Raw genomic sequence first — 18,074 nt, 5'->3', positions numbered from 1 at the left:
AACTACCAGGTCACTATGGACTGTTGTGTTTTCCTTTGCCAGTACTTTGGTTCTTTGCAAACTCCAAGTATTCTTTATTGTTATCTGAGTTGTTTTACACATATACCAGGTCCCTTCCCATGTCTGCTCTTCCTTCACGTCACCTGTGCCGTTAGAGGAAGGTCTATCATCCACGTTGTGTGGAAAAAAACAAAACCAAATAAACCCAGTTATGAGCTCTGGAAAAGATGAGGGGACTCCAGTATCCCAGGTGATTATTCTTACGGATGGAATGAGTCATTTTTGTGTGGACTTTTAACATGTGGGTGAGTGAATCATCAAGTGTTGAACAGATTAATCTTTTTAATGGGACACGCACAAGATAATGTTTTCTCACAGAGACAACTTGTACCTGTCTGAAGAAAATATTAGAGGCTGAACTACAGGGATGTGGAGTGCCTTGGAGAGTGTTAACTTGGGAGATGATCCACGTAACAGCTCAGCGGTGCATTTCGTAGGCCTTTCTAGGTGTGTGGGGTAGTGAACTTTTTTATTAAGAGTAGAAGATTTGAGGGAAGAAAAAAAATTGACCAATAGTTGCATGAGAAACTGAGCATGACTTTGACTTTCTCCCAGGTGGCCAAGAGAGCCAGTGACATCCTGGCCTGCATCAGGAATGGTGTGGTCAGCAGGAGCAGGGAGGTCATTCTGCCCCTGTACTCTGCACTGGTTAGACCACACCTTGAGTATTGTGTTCAATTCTGGGCCCCCCAGTTTAGGAGGGACATTGAGATGCTTGAGCGTGTCCAGAGAAGGGCAACGAGGCTGGGGAGAGGCCTTGAGCACAGCCCTACGAGGAGAGGCTGAGGGAGCTGGGATTGGTTAGCCTGGAGAAGAGGAGGCTCAGGGGAGACCTTATTGCTGTCTACAACTACCTGAGGGGTGGTTGTGGCCAGGAGGAGGTTGCTCTCTTCTCTCAGGTGGCCAGCATCAGAACAAGAGGACACAGCCTCAGGCTGCACCAGGGGAGATTTAGGCTGGAGGTGAGGAGAAAGTTCTTCCCTGAGAGAGTCATTGGACACTGGAATGGGCTGCCCGGGGAGGTGGTGGAGTCGCCGTCCCTGGAGCTGTTCAAGGCAGGATTGGACGTGGCACTTGGTGCCATGGTCTAGCCTTGAGCTCTGTGGTAAAGGGTTGGACTTGATGATCTGTGAGGTCTCTTCCAACCCTGATGATACTGTGATACTGTGATACTGTACTTGTGTTGTAAAGCAGTTGTAGGTAGCTTATGTCTGTCTGTGTTAGAATCATAGAATCAACCAGTTTGGAAGAGACCTCCAAGATCATCCAGTCCAACCTAACACCCAGCCCCATCCAGTCAACCATGTCACTAAGTGCCTCATCCAGGCTTTTCTTGAACAGGTCTTTTCTTCCCAAGTATTAAGTGGCAGGGCAAAAGGAAATGGCCTGAAGCCACACCAGGGCAGGTTTAGATTGGCTATTACAAAAAACATCTTCTCTAAAAGGGTTGTTGAGCTCTGGAGTAGGCTGCTTAGGGCAGTAGTGGAGTCCGCCTTCTCTGGAGAGTTTGGAAAGCCATGTGGATGGTGGTGCTGAGTGACATGGTTTAATGTTGGACTTGGCAGTGCTGAGTTAATGGTTGGAGTTGCTGACCTTAAAAGTCTTTTCCAACCTGAATTGTCCTGTGATTCTCTATAAATTTGCATGCCAGGTGGTCTAGCATATCAAGAGCACATGAACTGATAAAACATGCTTTTGTCCCTGATGCCCTTTTAGATAGTAAAGACCAGACTACATTTTGTAGATTGTCTCAGTGAGGTTTTTTTTCTCCTTTTCTTAGTCCACAGCCATTAGTTCCACCACCTAGAATTATGCTTAATGTTGGGTTTGAGTGAGATTTGAAAATTGCAGAGCAAAACCATCATGCTGTTATGACTAATTTGAGATGGGAAATGAAGTATGAAATTAGGCATGGAGATGTAGGCTTTAGGGCTTCAGTCAAAACTCACCACAGGTTTGTGACAAACTGGTGTTCCTTTCCTAGAATTTCAGTTAGGCTTTGATTTTTGTTACAGTATTGTGAGCTCAGGGAATTTTCTTCATAGGTTTCATTATAAAGCATTTCTCAGTAGGTTTTGAAGGGATTAAAGAAAGAAAAGATATTTTAAAGGGTTTTGAAAACAGAAAAGTTATTACAGAGAGCCTTACATGGACAAAAGACTTCCTGAGCAATGCAACCTTCTGTAAGTCTACAGGCTGGAAATAGATATTTTCATCACCAAAGTAAATTTGAAGGGAGATCAATTCATTCATAGCAAATCCAAGTACAGATGCTCTTAGAATCTGACCCAGTATCTATTAAGTAAAAACATCTTCTTCATCCTTACAGGCTTCTGAATATGAAATGCATAGAATAGAAGGGTTGAACACCAGAAGTGCAATAATAATACTAAAAGAAAAGCAACACCACCCCCAATCTTCACACCCACCCCTTCCCAGCTGTCTAGCTCAGTGAATTTCACACCACCGTTGCATGACCAGAACGATTACGAATGGTAGGGTTAGCACAAAATCCCAGCTAGTTGAAAGTTTTAGAGCATTTTACTGTAATGTAGGAGCTCAAATGTCTCAAACCCCCCCCAAATCTGAAAACTACGTGAGGACAGGGAGGTCATTGCAACAGAAAATGGTTTATTTTAACCTTGTCTTTCAAACAGACCCAGTCATGCTTTGCCCCTTTGCACTTTGCCCTTTTAGTTGTCATCTCTTCTGTGCTCCTTCGTGGTAAGATCTGCATCCCTTTCTGTCTGGAATTCCATAGATTGCAGTATGTGGAAACTGTATAACCAACAGTTTTGACCTAGTGGGTAGCTCTTTTTTTACTGTTGTTCTGAGTGTCCTTGTAGGAGGCCCCAGGCAGCGATGACCAAACTCACAGGAGATGTAAAATGTGCTAAGCTGTATAAAATTGTATGTTATGCAGGGGCTCTCTGAGGAAATATCTTCCTTGTGGTGTAATACACCTACTTTTCACTCTGATTTTTGCTTCAGCGTGGATCACTCTAATTTAGTTATCCCAAGGCTATAATATGCTGCTCTGGGGAATTGTAGAGTAGCCATTAATGGCATTTTTGTAAGAATGGCTGTTGAATGTGTGAAGGAAAGCATGCCTGACAAAAAAAGGAAGATGAGCCTCTTGCTTTTGATGTGCTTTGTATGTACTGCTATCCTTGATCTAACTTCATGCAGGTGAGAGCTGCATGGCAGTTCTCTGATCACTTCATCCTTGAAGTCTCTATTTGATAAGCTTCCGTTGGCCTCATTGGGCAGCTGGCTCACACAAATGAGTTTTATTGTATACTCAGTGATTTACAGCTCTGCATATGGATTAGCATCTGTGCTTTAAGGATAGCAGAAGATGAGTGGCTTCCAAATATCCACGCAGACAGGTAGTATTTCATTATAGGGTGCACAGTACTTGATGATAAAGATAAGGGTTTTAATTTCACATCCTTAGAACATGATCTATGCTGGTCAGTGTTGCTTTTCCTTGTATGTAAAACTTCAGTTTCATATGGAATGTTTAGTCTTGCATATCTTTGAAGGACTACAGTTCTCCAAGATGTATGAGGCATTGTTTGAGAGAACAAATTCTTTAATTGCTGCAAATGAGTATTTATAAAAGCAAGCTCTGTATGCCAGTCACCAGCTCTGCCTGCTGGCCTGTTTTGAGGAAGGTATGAGAGCTGTGAATACATCCTTCAAGTGAGAGGTCTGACAAACATGTCCTATGAGGAGCAGCTGGGGGAACTGGGCTTGTTTAGTCTGGAGAAGAGGAGGCTGAGAGGGGACTTTATTGCCCTCTACAACCACCGAAAAGGAGGTTATAGTGAGGCTGGAGCTGGTCTCTTCTCCCAAGTTACTAAAGATAGAACAAGAGGAAATGGCCTCAAGTTGCTTCAGGGGAGGTTTAGGTTGGCTGTTGGGAGGAAGTTATTTCCTGAGCAGGTGGTCAGGCACTGGAACAGGCTGCCCAGGGAGGTGGTGGAGTCACCATCCCTGGAGGTGTTTGGAAGGAGAGTGGATGTGGTGCTTGAGGCTGTGGTGTAGTGATGAAGGATGGTGGGGGTGAAGATTGGATTGGATGATCCAACCATAGTGATTCATAGTGATTAGATGTGCTGAGAGATTTGGTTTAGTCAAAGACTTGTCAGTGTGAAACTAATGAAGGTCTTTTCCAATCTAACAAATTCTGTGATTTCAGTAAACCATTCTTCAACTGTCTGCCAGAACACCTCAGTGTATATTAAGAATTAGTGGTATCCTCTAGGGACAAGTTGTAGTTCCTCAATTAGATGCCAAACTGGAAATCCAAATCAGTGTACAGGCAGAAGTTACTATGACTGCCATCACAGACTGGTTTGGGTTGGAAGGGACCTTAAGGATACCTAGTTCCAACCACCTGCCATGGGCAGGGCACCTTCCACTAGCTGAGGCTGCTCAAGATCAATCTACCTTAATTTTTCCTAATGGAATTGCACTGAGGTAGCTTAACAACTTCTCTTCTTTCCAGTCCCTTGGGCACAGCATGTGCAAGAGAGTGGGACAGGAGAACTGCTGCATTCCACTCAGAGCTCTCTTACCCTGCTTTAATAGTACTCTGTGTGACAGCTACTACTTTTAATGACATACTGCATTCATGGTATACAAAACATTCTTGAACTTCAGGCTTTTATTTGTCCTCTCATTTGGACAGAACAGCTAATGTGATTTCATGCAATAAAACCAACCATGTGAGAATCCACAGAGGTGATTTTCTAAATTTAAGGTTTCCTTTGAATATGTTTCTATCAGAAATAGATTGGATTACTATAGGCTGTGTCACTGTGAGTCACTTGTACTAAGTGCCTCTTAATCCAATAAACCTGAGTGGTTTCTTAGGGAAATACTATTTTCTGATTTCTATTTATGTGATGGTCCTGGCCTTGTTGAATCCCCACTGACTTGACTGGAAATATGTCTTTTGGGGGGAAAGAAAAATAGGAAGAGTGGATTAATTTTCTGTGGTTATAGGCATTACAGCAAATCACTACAATGAAAAATAGCCTGAAATAATTAGTGAATGTTTTACAAGGTGTGTGCCAACTTAATTAGGCATTTTGTAGAGTTCACACTGAATCACAGCATGTAAGAGGCTGGAAGGGACTCCAAAAGATCATCCAGTCCAACTCCCCTGCCAGAGCAGCATCATCCTTACCAGATCACACAGGAATGTGTCCAGGTGGGTTTTGAATATCTCCAGAGAGGGAGACTCCACAACCCCCCTGGGCAGCCTGTTCCAGTCTTCTGTTACCCTCACAGGGACAAACTGTTTAAATGAAACTTCCTATGCCTCAACTTCCACCCATTGCCCCTTCTCCTGTCATTGGACATCACCCAGAAGAGCCTTGCTCCATCCTTCTTGCACTCACCCTTTACATGTTTAGAAACACTGATGAGGTCACCTTTCAGTCTCCTCCTGTGATGGTTTGGATGCTACCTGCCCCTCACACACTTAAAATCACCCAGACTGAGCTCAGCTGATGTGGAAATTGAATGAAGCTTTATATTTACAGCTTAGCATAATATACAAGCAGGTATTTGCAATCTATACAGCTAGAGACAGCAATATACAAGTTACAAAGTAATACAGAAACACAACAGCCCTCCCAGAAACCAGAGTCCCCAGGAGGGGCTCCCAACCACCCTTCTTCCCAACTCTCTACCTTACTCCAGACTTTGCCTTATGTTCAGTGTGAGTTTGGAGGGTTGGCCACAGAGGTTAGAAGCAGAAGGATTAGCAGGTTACAGAAAGGGAAGTGCAGAGATGCAGCTCCCAGAGCAAACTCTGTGTTATCTATGCTTATGTTCTTATACACCTCAGCAAGCCTATGAGTGAGAGAGACATCACCATGATTTCCTTTTCACAACCTACAATCTAATTCTTTTCACCAAAACATTCTAGCTGGCTTCAAACTAGCACACAGGCAGGGGCCATCTACCACTTCTCTGGACAGCCTCTGTCATGGTCTTACCACTCTCAGTGTAAAATAAATTCTTCCCTATCTCTAATCTAAAATCTCTCCTCTTTTAGATTAAAACCATCACCTCTTGCTCTGTCACAGCAGGCCCTGCTAAAAAAGACTGTCTCCAGGTCCCAGATTCACTCAGCTCTAATAAAAACAAAAAAATCATAGTTAAAATCAGAAGTAGCTCTTCTAAAATCATGATTTCATTATTTTTTTTCTGTTGTACTTGTGCAGCAACTGGTGTTCAGTGGTAGCAGACAGCAAAATCTTTGCTGTGGTTTGGAATCCTTGCCTGAAATAAGAAGAAATCAATCTGGAGAGAAAAAAACATCTTTTTCCATCCTGAGATACAGCATTCTCTGTTCCAGAGCTGAGAGGGGGGTGGGGAGAGAGGCTCTAAACACTCCTAAAAATTCTCTGCTAAACCTGGTCCTGTTCCAAATCAGCAAGCACAGAATATAAAGATTTATATTCTGCATGGGGAATTTCTTGTGCTGAGAGAGTGAAAAACCCTACTGGAAGTGGTTTGACAAAATGCAGTGTTTGTAACACATGCAATGCTGCTGCTGCTGGAAGGCACCACAGTTCTCATAATCTTAAAATTACATTCATAGAGCAAATTTTCAAGTATCTTTCTCCTCTGTCTCCACAGTAGAATTTTGGTGGCCAAGAGAGCCAATGGCATCCTGGCCTGCATCAGGAACACTGTGGCCAGCAGGACAAGGGAGGTTTTTCTGCCCCTGTACTCAGCACTGGTCAGGCCACACCTTGAGTGCTGTGTCCAGTTCTGGGCTCCTCAATTCAAGAGAGATGTTGAGGTGCTGGAATGTGTCCACAGGAGGGTGCCAAAGCTGGTGAGGGGCCTGGAGCACAGCCCTGTGAGGAGAGGCTGAGGGAGCTGGGGGTGTGCAGCCTGCAGAAGAGGAGGCTCAGAGCAGAGCTCATTGCTGCCTACAACTACCTGAAGGGAGGCTGTAGCCAGGTGGGGTTGGGCTCTTCTGCCAGGCAGCCAGCAACAGAACAAGGGGACACAGCCTCAAGTTGTGCCAGGGAAAGTATAGGCTGGATGTTAGGAGGAAGCTGTTGGCAGAGAGAGTGATTGGCATTGGAATGGGCTGCCCAGGGAGGTGGTGGAGTCACCATCCCTGGAAGTGTTGGAGAAAAGCCTGGATGAGGCACTTAGTGCCATGGTCTAGTTGACTGTCTAGGGCTGGGTGCTAGGTTGGCCTGGATGATGTTGGAGGTCTCTTCCCACCTGGTTGATTCTATGATTCTAGGGATGGGATGATCAGGTTTGCCCAGGGAGGTGGTTGAGACCCCATCCCTGGAGGTGTTTAAGGCCAGGCTGGCTGAGGCTGTGGGCAGCCTGATCTAGGGTAGGGTGTCCATGGCCATGGCAGGGAGGTTGGAACTAGATGCTCCTTGTGGTCCCTTCCAACCCTGACTGATTCTATGATTTTGTGATCAAAGCCTCTACATTTTTGACACATTAAAACAGACTTTTGTAGATGTTGACTGCCTGTGTGATGACACAAAATGATTATCGAGACTCTGCAGGGAATGCTGCCTGGGAAATGGAGTCCTTAGTGGAGGAGATAAGGTATTTACTGGTAAATAGTCATGGCATTTTGTGTGAGGTGGAATAGTTACATGTGCCAGTAGCGACAACTCAAAAACCAACCAACCGAAAAAGCCCTGAAACAACAAAGCCAAAAGAATTAACAAATCAACCTGTGAGCAGAAGTGAAGGCCTTGCTCTGGAACAAACCTGCTTTTTTCCAAGATAATCTGATTTATAAAGCCAGGGTTTATTTAATAGAAAAGTTGTTTCTGTTCTGGTAGAAACACAGAACTGTTCTGAAGAGATCAGTTTTAAACTCAGAAGGGAGTGGTATGGATCACAGAATCAACCAGGTTGGAAGAGACCTCCAAGATCATCCACTCCAACCTAGCACCCAGCCCTAGCCAGTCAACCAGACCATGGCACTAAGTGCCTCAGCCAGGCTTTGCTTCAACACCTCCAGGGACAGTGACTCCACCACCTCCCTGGGCAGCCCATTCCAATGGGAAATCACTCTCTCTGGCAACAACTTCCTCCTATCTGGAACATTAATGCTGCCAGTTGAAGAAGATGAATTATTTTAGCCTGTACCAACCAATGCTCTTCCAAGCAGCACACAGAGGTTAAGGTGGTGCAGGAACTGTTTTCCAATGGACATCTGGGATGTGGCTGCCCTGTTCTGGGGCTAGGAAAGCTTGGCTAACCATACAGGTGCCAGCTGTGCTTCTGTAGTTAGCCTGTGGGCCACAGGATGGTCCCTAAGTCTCTCTGTGTGTTGGTAGCAGTCCGTCTGGAGTCACTAAGACTTCTGATCACAGCTCCAACTCAGTGTGCAGGGTTTGCTTTCGAGTGTGAGAGACAAACACAGCTCTGCTCTTAAGACTCACTTTTTGTTTGTTTGTGGCAAGCAATGTGGTACCCATGGCCAAGAACTAGGTTTGAAAGTTCTGTTCCTTTCTGAACATGTACACTTGCCATAAAACCAGGCACAGGGAGGGGTTTTGTGGCTTATGACCTTTGTGTATTCCCACAGGGATACTCGGCTGCAAGAGAAGACTCTCACACCAAATACTTGGGCTCCTTGAGTGCCTGAATAAGGCAGACTGAATTCACTCTCCGGTTCTGCTGGTTTGTGTTTCTCCTTCAGCAGAAGCTGCAGAAGTCATTTCCAGTGGCAGAGCACTGGACAAGGCTTCCCAGAGAGGTTTTGGAGTTGTCTTTTCTGAAGGGATTCCAAACCCACCTAGACATTGTGGTCCTGGGCAACCTGCTATAGGCAACTGTGCCCTAGCAGAGGGATGGGACAAGATGGTCTCCAGAGGTCCCTTCCAGCCACCACCATTCTCTCATTCTGTGATTTGTCCTGCATATGTGTGTAAGCTTTCATACAGCAGCTTTCCACCAGGCAGGTGGCTACCTGCAGGCAGGGTGAACATTAACCTTATTAGCTTCCATTCAGCCTGAGCACTGAGCTCAGCTTTTAGATCTCTGGTGGTGGTTGGGAAAGCAGCAGATACTTCATTGATGGAGTATTTGGGAACATGAATTATACTAAGGGTTGAGCCAGATCCTCAGTTTAATGTTTTGAGATGAGTTCAGTGGAAGAAAGAAGCTCATGACAGATTGGGGAATAGCCTGTGTCCAAGAAGAAATCATACAGCACATCATTTTATGTACAGGACTCCATTCTTTGAGGCTTTTCACTACCTGTGAGTGATGGCTGGGCTGTTGAGAGAGAAGGCTGTGTATTTTTGTGTCTGTGAGCTGTAGTCTGAGGTGCCTCATTCTGCTCCCTTGGAAGCGTGCACTGTTTTCAAAGCAGCAGTTACCTTTCACCAGTGCTATGTATTCCTGAAATGAGAGGTTCACTTAGGCTATTTTAACAACAACGAAATTATAATCTTCTCCAAAGGCTTCATGAAAATCTGATGTTCCTCTTAAGTGCCACATACTCAAATGGAAAGAGATATTTTCTTCTGGAACAAGAAATCCAATTTCTGTGCTGTTATGTGAGAGAAAAAAAATCTTTCTGGGTGTTGATCAAAAATTGAGAGCACTGCAGAGAAAAGGAGGGGAAAGAGGAAAAGAAGTAGTAGCAGAATATGTTTTAGTGGAGTACTTCTTCTCTAGTGGAAGAGTTGTTTCCAGGACAACAAGGCTGGTGATGGAGTTGTAAAGTATGTGTTCATCTTCTCTTGCTTGTTACTAGGGAAAGACATTGAGCTGCTGGAGTGAGTGCAGAGAAGGGCAGTGAGGCTGGGAAGAGGTCTGGCAAACATGACCTATGAGGAGTGGCTGAGAGAACTGGGCTTGTGTATTCTGGAGAAGTGGAGGCTGAAAGGGAACCTTATTGCCCTCTATAACTACCTGTAAGGAGGTTGTAGTGAGGTTGGAGCTGGTCTCTTTTCCCAAATTACTAATGATGGGACAAGAGGAAATGGCCTCAAGTTGCATCAGGGGAGGTTTAGGTTGGATTTTGGGAGGAAGTTCTTTCCTGAGTGGATGGTCAGGCACTGAAACAGGCTGCCCAGGGAGGTGGTGGAGTCACCATCCCTGGAGGTGTTTAAAAGGAGAGTGGATGTGGCACTTGAGACTCTGGTCTAGTGATTAAGGATGAAGGTTGGACTGGCTGATCCTGGTGGTCCTTTCCAAGCGTAGTGATTCATGCTGATTAGATGTTGAGCTGAGGGATTTGGTTTAGTCAAGGACTTGTCAGTGTGAAACTAATGATTGGACTCAATCATAGAATCAACCAGATTGGAAGAGACCTCCAAGATCATCCAGTCCAACCTATCCTCCAGCCCTATCCAGTCAACTAGACCATGGCACTAAGTGCCTCAGCCAGTCTCTTCTTGAACGCCTTCAGGGATGTTGACTCCACCACCTCCCTGGGCAGCCCATTCCAGTGCCAGTCACTCTCTCTGTGAAGAGATGAAGGTCTTCTCCAATCTAAGAAATTCTGTGATCAGTAAGGTAGGAAGAGGTCTCTTTGCACTTGATTTGTGTTCAGAGAGTTATACTCCATCAGTTATCTTTAGTCAACTCTAGATGATCCATGTGGCTCTTTTTGCTATTTTAGGAGGTACCTGGTATACAATAAATGGTATTTGAGTTGAGTTTTAAGATCACATGATATCTAAATGAATTGCTGTTTGAACTGTTAACAGCTCTAGGCTGCTTCAGTTTCTTAAAGAAAACAGATTTGTGTTTTAAGTTTCAAGCTTGGGGAGATGTGAGGTTTTGTAGTTGTTCAAACAATTTTCCTCTGGCATAGTAATTTTTTTTTGTGTGTATACTAATCATACACTGTCATGCAAATGAATTTGGCATAAATGAAAGGAAATAATTTTCCCCTAGAGTATATTCAACTGTAGGAACTCTATTGTGAGATCTATTTTCAACTGAAGTTTGGAATTCGGAAGCAGCAGACACTGAATTAAATGTAGTTGGCAATTTTCAAGGGGCATAGCTAGTATAAAATCACACCCATCTCCAAAATATGTTGATCTATTTAAAATCTGAAGGAGTATGATGAAATCTGTGCTTGTGTGATATTCCTTTGTATATTTCATGGAATCAGTCAGGGAGTTGGTCTCTTCTGCCAGGCAACCAGCGACAGAAAAAGGGGACACATTCTCAAGCTGTGCCAGGGGAGGTCTAGGCTGGATGTTAGGAGAAAGTTGTTGGCAGAGAGGGTGATTGGCATTGGAATGGGCTGCTCAGGGAGGTGGTGGAGTCGCCGTGGCTGGAGGTGTTGAAGCCAAGTCTGGCTGAGGCACTCAGTGCCATGGTCTGGTTGACTGGGTAGGGCTGGGTGCTAAGTTTGACTGGATGATCTTGTTGGTCTCTTCCAACCTGGTTGGTTCTATGATTTTATGATTCTATGATTTACTTGTTGCTGTGTACTACCTCCTCATAGCTGTGAACTGTAGCCAGAGTAAGGATTCCTTCTGACTGGTGTCCCTCTCTTTCCATCTCTTCTCTTTCTCTTGCAATGTACTGTTCTCAGTGGAACAAGAACAGTGCTAACTGTGATTGATGAGATGTGTCTGTACTTCATTTCCCAGTATGTCCTTGCTTATTTTGTTATTCTGTGATCTGGATCATAGCAGTTCCTTTTGGAAGTTTGAGTAGTTCTTCCAGGTTGCCCCTTGACATAGTGAGGGAAGGAGTAATTTCTGCAGCTTCTGGTAAAGGTTTACTAGTTATGTATCTAAGCAGAGAATGTAGCATTAGAACATTCTTTTTAAGGACAGTGCTCTTACAACTCTACTTAATAGATCTCTGGTTTTATTGTTGTGATTACTTGTTGGTTTGGGTGTGGATTTGGGCATTTTTGTTGTTTGCTTGGCTGTTTTGCTTTACTCTTAAGTGCCTTACAACCACTGATAAATTTCCAGTCAGATACAGCTATGCTTTCTGTGTCCATGTACTTGAATCCATTCTTTACTGTGAGGGTGCTGGAGCCCTGGAGCAGGCTGCTCAGAGTTGTGGAGTTTCCTTCTCTGGAGACTTGCAAGACCAGTCTGGATGTGGTCCTGTAGAAACTGCCCTAGATGACCCTGCTTTGGCAGGGGGCTTGGACTGGATGATCTCCGAAGGTCCTTTCCAACCCCTAACATTCTGTGATTCTGTGACATAGCAGCCAAGCCATTAACATTCAGTCATAGAATCATAGCAACAGCCAGGTTGGAAGAGACCTCCAACATCATCCAGTCCAACCTAGCACCCAGCCCTAGCCAGTCAACTAGTCCATGGCACTGAGTGCCTCATCCAGGCTTTGCTTCAACACCTCCAGGGACGGTGCCTCCACCACCTCCCTGGGCAGCCCATTCCAATGCCAATCACTCTCTCTGACAACAACTTCCTCCTAACATCCAGCCTAGACTTCCCCAGCCCAACTTCAGACTGTTCCCCCTTGTTCTGCTGCTGGTTGTCTGGGAGAAGAGACCAACCCCACCTGGCTTCAACCTCCCTTCAGGGAGTTGTAGACAGCAGTGAGGTCAGCCCTGAGCCTCCTCTTCTGCAGGCTGCACACCCCCAGCTCCCTCAGCCTCTCCTCACAGAGCTGTGCACCAGGCCTCTCACCAGCTTCATTGCCCTTCTCTGGACACATTCCAGCACCTCAACATCTCTCTTGATTTGATGAGCCCAGAAGTGGACACAGCACTCAAGGTGTGGCCTGACCAGTGCTGAGTACAGGGGAACAGTCCCTGTTCAAGTGCTTCAGTGTCCCTGAAACACAGAGCTGGTACATAGGATATGGCCTGAGACCCACCATCACCTTTCTAAAACAGGTGCTGGAGGCCAACCAGGAACAGTCATGGCATCTAACAAGGAGATCTAGAACTGTCTGATCATTTCTTTACTGTCTCTGTGGCAATGAGGAAATTCCTTGAACAGTGCAGTAGGATTTGGAATTCCTAGTTCTTCAGTGCTCTGCTCACATCACCACATCACGAGTCATTCTTCACAGTTCATCTTGATAGAGCAGTTTCATGTAACACAAATACTCTGGCAGTCAAAATTGGAGAAGCAGAAATGAGCGATGGAAAGATTTTTCCACTGCTGACTAAAAGCAAACAGTAACTTCAACCATTAATTAACACTATAATGAGAAACTTCAGTTGAAGCAAATACTTCTTTTTAACAGGATTTGCCTTTTCTTTGTTGCATTGCAGAAGAAGAAACAGTGACTGAGCTGTACAAGCGATCCAGGACAATTGAAAAAGTAAGTCAGTGTATAATGCTTATTTTGCTCTTTATAAGACTGTGGGCTAGTTGTTCTGTGAAACATCCATTTAATGATAGAAAAGATCCATGCTTTTTCCTCACTTCTTTAGCTGTAAGTGTAGCATCTGCAGTTTGTGGAGCTATGCAAGCCATGCGGCTCAGGGCGAGTTGCATTAGGTAGATAATTGCCCTCTTTTCATGGCTGTGTCAAGGCATAAAGCAGCTCAGGATTGTCATGTAATTGTGTTTTTACTGTCGGTGTGATGGTTGAAGGACGTGGAGAGGGAAAAGGCTTTGTTTCTTTGTAGGCTGTGTCATGACATTTGAACCTGCAGGAATGCAAGAAGGGCTGGAAAGGGCTATTGGGCTCCAGACTTCATTAGTGTTCTCTATCATATCAGTTGGTGTAAGAAAAGCTTTAATGTTATTTGAAGGCTGCTGTCTTTTTGGCTGAGTATTTTCAAATGCAGTGAAACTGTTTACCCAAGAGTACTGTATATGTGTGTGGGTTAGCACAGGCCCCTCAATTCAAGAGAGATGTTGAGGTGCGGGAATGTGTCCAGAGAAGGGCAACAAAGCTGGTGAGGGGCCTGGAGCACAGCCCTGTGAGGAGAGGCTGAAGGAGCTGGGAGTGTGCAGCCTGCAGAAGAGGAGGCTCAGGGCAGAGCTCATTGCTGTCTACAACTCCCTGAAGGGAGGCTGTAGCCAGGTGGGGTTGGTCTCTTCTGCCAGGCAAGCAGCAACAGAAGAAAGGGACACAGTCTCAAGTTGTGGTGGGGGAGGTCTAGGCTGGATGTTAGGAGGAAGTTGTTGGCAGAGAGAGTGATTGGCATAGGAATGGGCTGCCCAGGGAGGTGGTGGAGTCACTGTCCCTGGAGGTGTTGAAGCAAAGCCTGGATGAGGCACTTAGTGCCATGGTCTAGTTGACTGGCTAGGGCTGGGTGTTAGGTTGGCCTGGATGATGTTGGAGGTCTCTTCCAACCTGGTTGATTCTGTGATTCTTCTATGATTCTAGGAGTGTTTTCCATTTCAGAAAACAAAGCAGGATGTTTTTTTTGTGCTATCTTTTAATTGCAAACCTTGCAATTAACCTTTCTGATTGACTTGTAGACAATAGCAGCTGTTCAGTGTGGATGCTTTCAGCTGTGTTGAGCAGAGTATATACCATGTGGTAACAACATTGCCATTGCAATTGTAATAACAAAACCTGAGACTAGTCTCAGTTTTGTTTCACACCACCTAACAGGTGGACTCATTGAAAGATTGCATGAGGTTTTCTATGTACTCCTGACTCAACTTTAAAATATCTCTGAGTGTGTAAAATGTGCCTCAGCTTCCTTATTAGGGGATGGATATGTGCTTAATGCCTTCATTGTGGAATTATTGATCATAGAATCAACCAGGTTGGATGAGACCTCCAAGATCACCCAGTCCATGCTATCCCTCAGTCCTATTCAGTCAACCAGACCATGGCACTAAGTGCCTCAGCCAGGCTTTGCTTCAACACCTCCAGGGATGGTGACTCTACCACCTCCCTGAGCAGGCCATTCCAATGCCAATCACTCTCTCTGCCAACAACTTCCTCCTAACATCCAGCCTAGACCTCCCTTGGCACAGCTTGAGACTGTGTCCCCTTGTTCTGTTGCTGCTTGCCTGGGAGAAGAGACCAACCCCACCTGGCTACAGCCTCCCTTCAGGGAGTTGTAGACAGCAATGAGGTCAGCCCTGAGCTTCCTCTTTTGCAGGCTTCACACCCCCAGCTCCCTCAGCCTCTCCTCACAGGGCTGTGCTCCAGGCCCCTCACCAGCTTTGCTGCCCTTCTCTGGACACCTTCCAGCACCTCAACATCCCTCTTGATTTGAGGAGCCCAGAACTGGACACAGTACTCAAGGTGTGGTGACCCCATTTGTCAAACAGCCTCTGTTTTGTGCTTAATGATTTTTTTTCTGTTACAAATATGAATGTCAGTCTTTACCTATGTCTGTCTTTTGGTCTGAACAATTAAAGTAATTCCTCAGACTTGCTCTTTAAAGACAGTGTCTATTAAAAAAAATAGAACATGTGTCAGGCATATGCAGTCCTTTCAGCATCATGTTTTCCACACTGATTTAATAGCTATTGAGTCTTCTCAAATATTCTTCTTTCTGAGACCTATTTTATGGCAATAAATCTTGGCTGTAAAATTTTTGAAATGATTCAGTAGGGTGATTGTTTCCTTAGCACATTCCTTGAGAGATCATAGTTAGAAATGGAAAAGTCCTTAACCAGGGCAACTTTTTCTTCTCTGCAATGTGGGTAGTCACTGCTGGAAGTGATAATGAAATCCTCAGTGTTTGATCTTGTGAATTGCTTAAGGTGCAGTGTTACCAACTATCCTGATTTCTCTGCTTGTCATTTACATTAAGGTTTCCAGTAGTGCTATGTTGGATTACATGGAGAAATGCCAAGCTAGGTAAAGAAGGAATGCTGTGGAGTGCTGTGATTTAACTCTCCATTAAAATCATGGAATGGTCTAGGTTGGAAGGGACCTCAAAGATCATCCAGCCTCAACCCCCTGCTGTAGGCAGGGACACCCTCCACTAGATAATAAAGGTGTCTCTCAGAATCCACATTGAAAACATCAATGGAATGACCAAAGATCTCTTTCATTTCCCTATCCACTTGGGCATGAAGGTAGGGAATCATGTGGTGTGCACAGTTGACCTCTTGACAAATGTGGGTGCAGTAAGGAAAGATTCATGCATGACAGTTGTCACACCTTCCTTCTCTATGGTGACTGCTGTGCATAGTTGGGTTCTTAGAATGTATGTAAACTGTAGCAACTATGAGCTTGTGGCAGTGTGTGGTGTCTTCTCAGCTTGTACCCTTCTTGGTTTTGTCATCCATCACCTTCCAGAAACTGCAAGACCACACAGAACTGCAGGCCTTTAAAGGTCATCATGTCCAACCTCCATGCAGTCAGTAGGGATATCTCCAACTAGCTCAGGTTGCTCAGGGACGTGTCCAGCACATGGGAGAAATCCAGCACGAATGGTGCATGCCTTGAGGTATATATAATGTAATAAATTGTCAGGCTTGCAGAGGTGTTGAAGCAAAGCCTGGCTGAGGCACTTAGTGCCATGGTCTAGTTGACTGTGGATAGGGCTGGGGGATAGGTTGGCCTGGATGATTTTGGAGGTCTCTTCCAACCTGGTTGATTCTATGATTCTATGACAGTGAAAGTGTGATACCTGGTCTGACCCTCTGGAGGGTGGCTACACATTCTATAACCCCTATGGCTTTCTGACAGTTGAAAAAGGCTGTTAAAATTGGACACTGCTTTTTTGGGAGCATCTAAGAAAGGAAGTCTACCAAGAACCCCTAAGGAGCTCAGTGTATTAGGTTTCCAGGGCAATCCATGAGGTAGTTCATCAGAACATCATGTGTGCAGAGAAAACAAAGATGTGGTTTTGCCTAAACTCTGCGTAATTGAAGCTTCAGGTGAAAACACCAGGCTATACTGGGAGAGATAGAATCCACTGATCTTAAAGTCTTTTTTTGAACACCTCCAGGTCCCATGGTATGGAGGTTAAAACAGGATGATCTTTTAAGGTCCCTTCCAACCCAAACTACACTGTGATTCTGTGTGCGTGATGAGGAAGATTTGAGGAGACAAGGACAGGCAGCAGCAGTAAAGGAAGCTGCTTCACTCTTCAGGTAGCCACTTTCTGAGAAGGTCCACTGACACATATGGCATGAAAAGAGACAAACCACAAAGAGGTCAGTGTCACTGTGTGTGTGTGGAGTAGCCATTAGCACAGGCACCGGGTACTAAAAAAGAAACTCTCTGTTTGACTGTGCTCCCTTCTGGATGACTTAGAAACATAAAAACACAAGTTAGTTTTAAAAGAGCACTTGAAATTTTTGTCAGATATGAAAGTACCCATAAGTTGAGTGTGTGCTTTGGCCAAGAGAGGAGTGTTTTAAAGACCAGTTATCAGATGAACGTTGCATGCGTTGCCTGCGCTAGGGTGGCTTCATATACAGAAGTCTGGCACCACCATTGGCACTGAGATGTTTTTATTGTCACTTTGTAGGAGCTCTTCTCTTTTGCCACATAGATGGGAGCTGTGTGCTGAAGTGATCTGTCACTTGCTGTGCTTCATTGGGCTCTAGGATGAGCAGTTGGTTTTGGATTCTTTGCCTGTAGGTGTATGTATAGAATCACAGTATATTTTGGGTTGAAAGGGATCTTTAAAGATCATCTAGTCCAACCCTGCTGCCATAGACTAGGACATCTTTAGCTAGATCAGGCTGATCAGAGCCCCATTCAACCCAACCTTGAATATTTCTAAATGTGGAGCTTCTCTCTCCTCTATGGATAACCTATGCCAGTGTTTGGGCACTCTTAATATAAAGAAAAACCTCCTTAGATCTGATCTAGTGTGAATATCCACTCTTTTAGTTGAAATCATCACCCATTATCCTGTTGCTTCAGGCTCTGGTAAAAGTACTCCTCACCTTTTCTGTAGACCCCCATTAATAACTGGAAGGCTGCTGTAAGGTCTTCCTGGAGCCTTCTCTTCTCCAGGCTGAATAACCCCAAATCCCTCAGTCTGGCCTCCCAGCAGAGGGGTTCCAGTCCTCTGATCATTTTTGTGGTCTCCTCTGGACCTGGTCCAACAGATCCATGTCAGCACATGAGTGAAGACTCCAGAGCTGAAACCAGCACT

General features: G+C 44.9%; 1 protein-coding gene across 5 annotated transcripts in view; it reads left to right on the top strand.

Moving 5' to 3' along the window:
• The window catches only part of LOC135174968 (endonuclease domain-containing 1 protein-like), a 239,753-nt gene that overhangs the window by 71,059 nt on the left and 150,620 nt on the right, over positions 1-18,074 (top strand). For 3 of the 5 annotated variants that reach the window (XM_064142716.1, XM_064142721.1, XM_064142720.1), the window contains exon 3: positions 13,311-13,360. The exons of 1 other annotated variant lie outside the window; for it this stretch is intronic. The gene's annotated coding sequence lies outside the window, so the exon portion shown is untranslated. Of the gene's footprint in view, positions 1-13,282; positions 13,361-18,074 lie in introns of all 5 variants that reach the window. One more of the 5 variants, XM_064142717.1, reaches the window with a different exon arrangement.

This window comes from Pogoniulus pusillus, chromosome 4 (assembly GCF_015220805.1).
Source record: "Pogoniulus pusillus isolate bPogPus1 chromosome 4, bPogPus1.pri, whole genome shotgun sequence".
Classification (NCBI taxonomy): domain Eukaryota; kingdom Metazoa; phylum Chordata; class Aves; order Piciformes; family Lybiidae; genus Pogoniulus; species Pogoniulus pusillus.
This window is presented reverse-complemented; position numbering and strand designations above follow the sequence as displayed.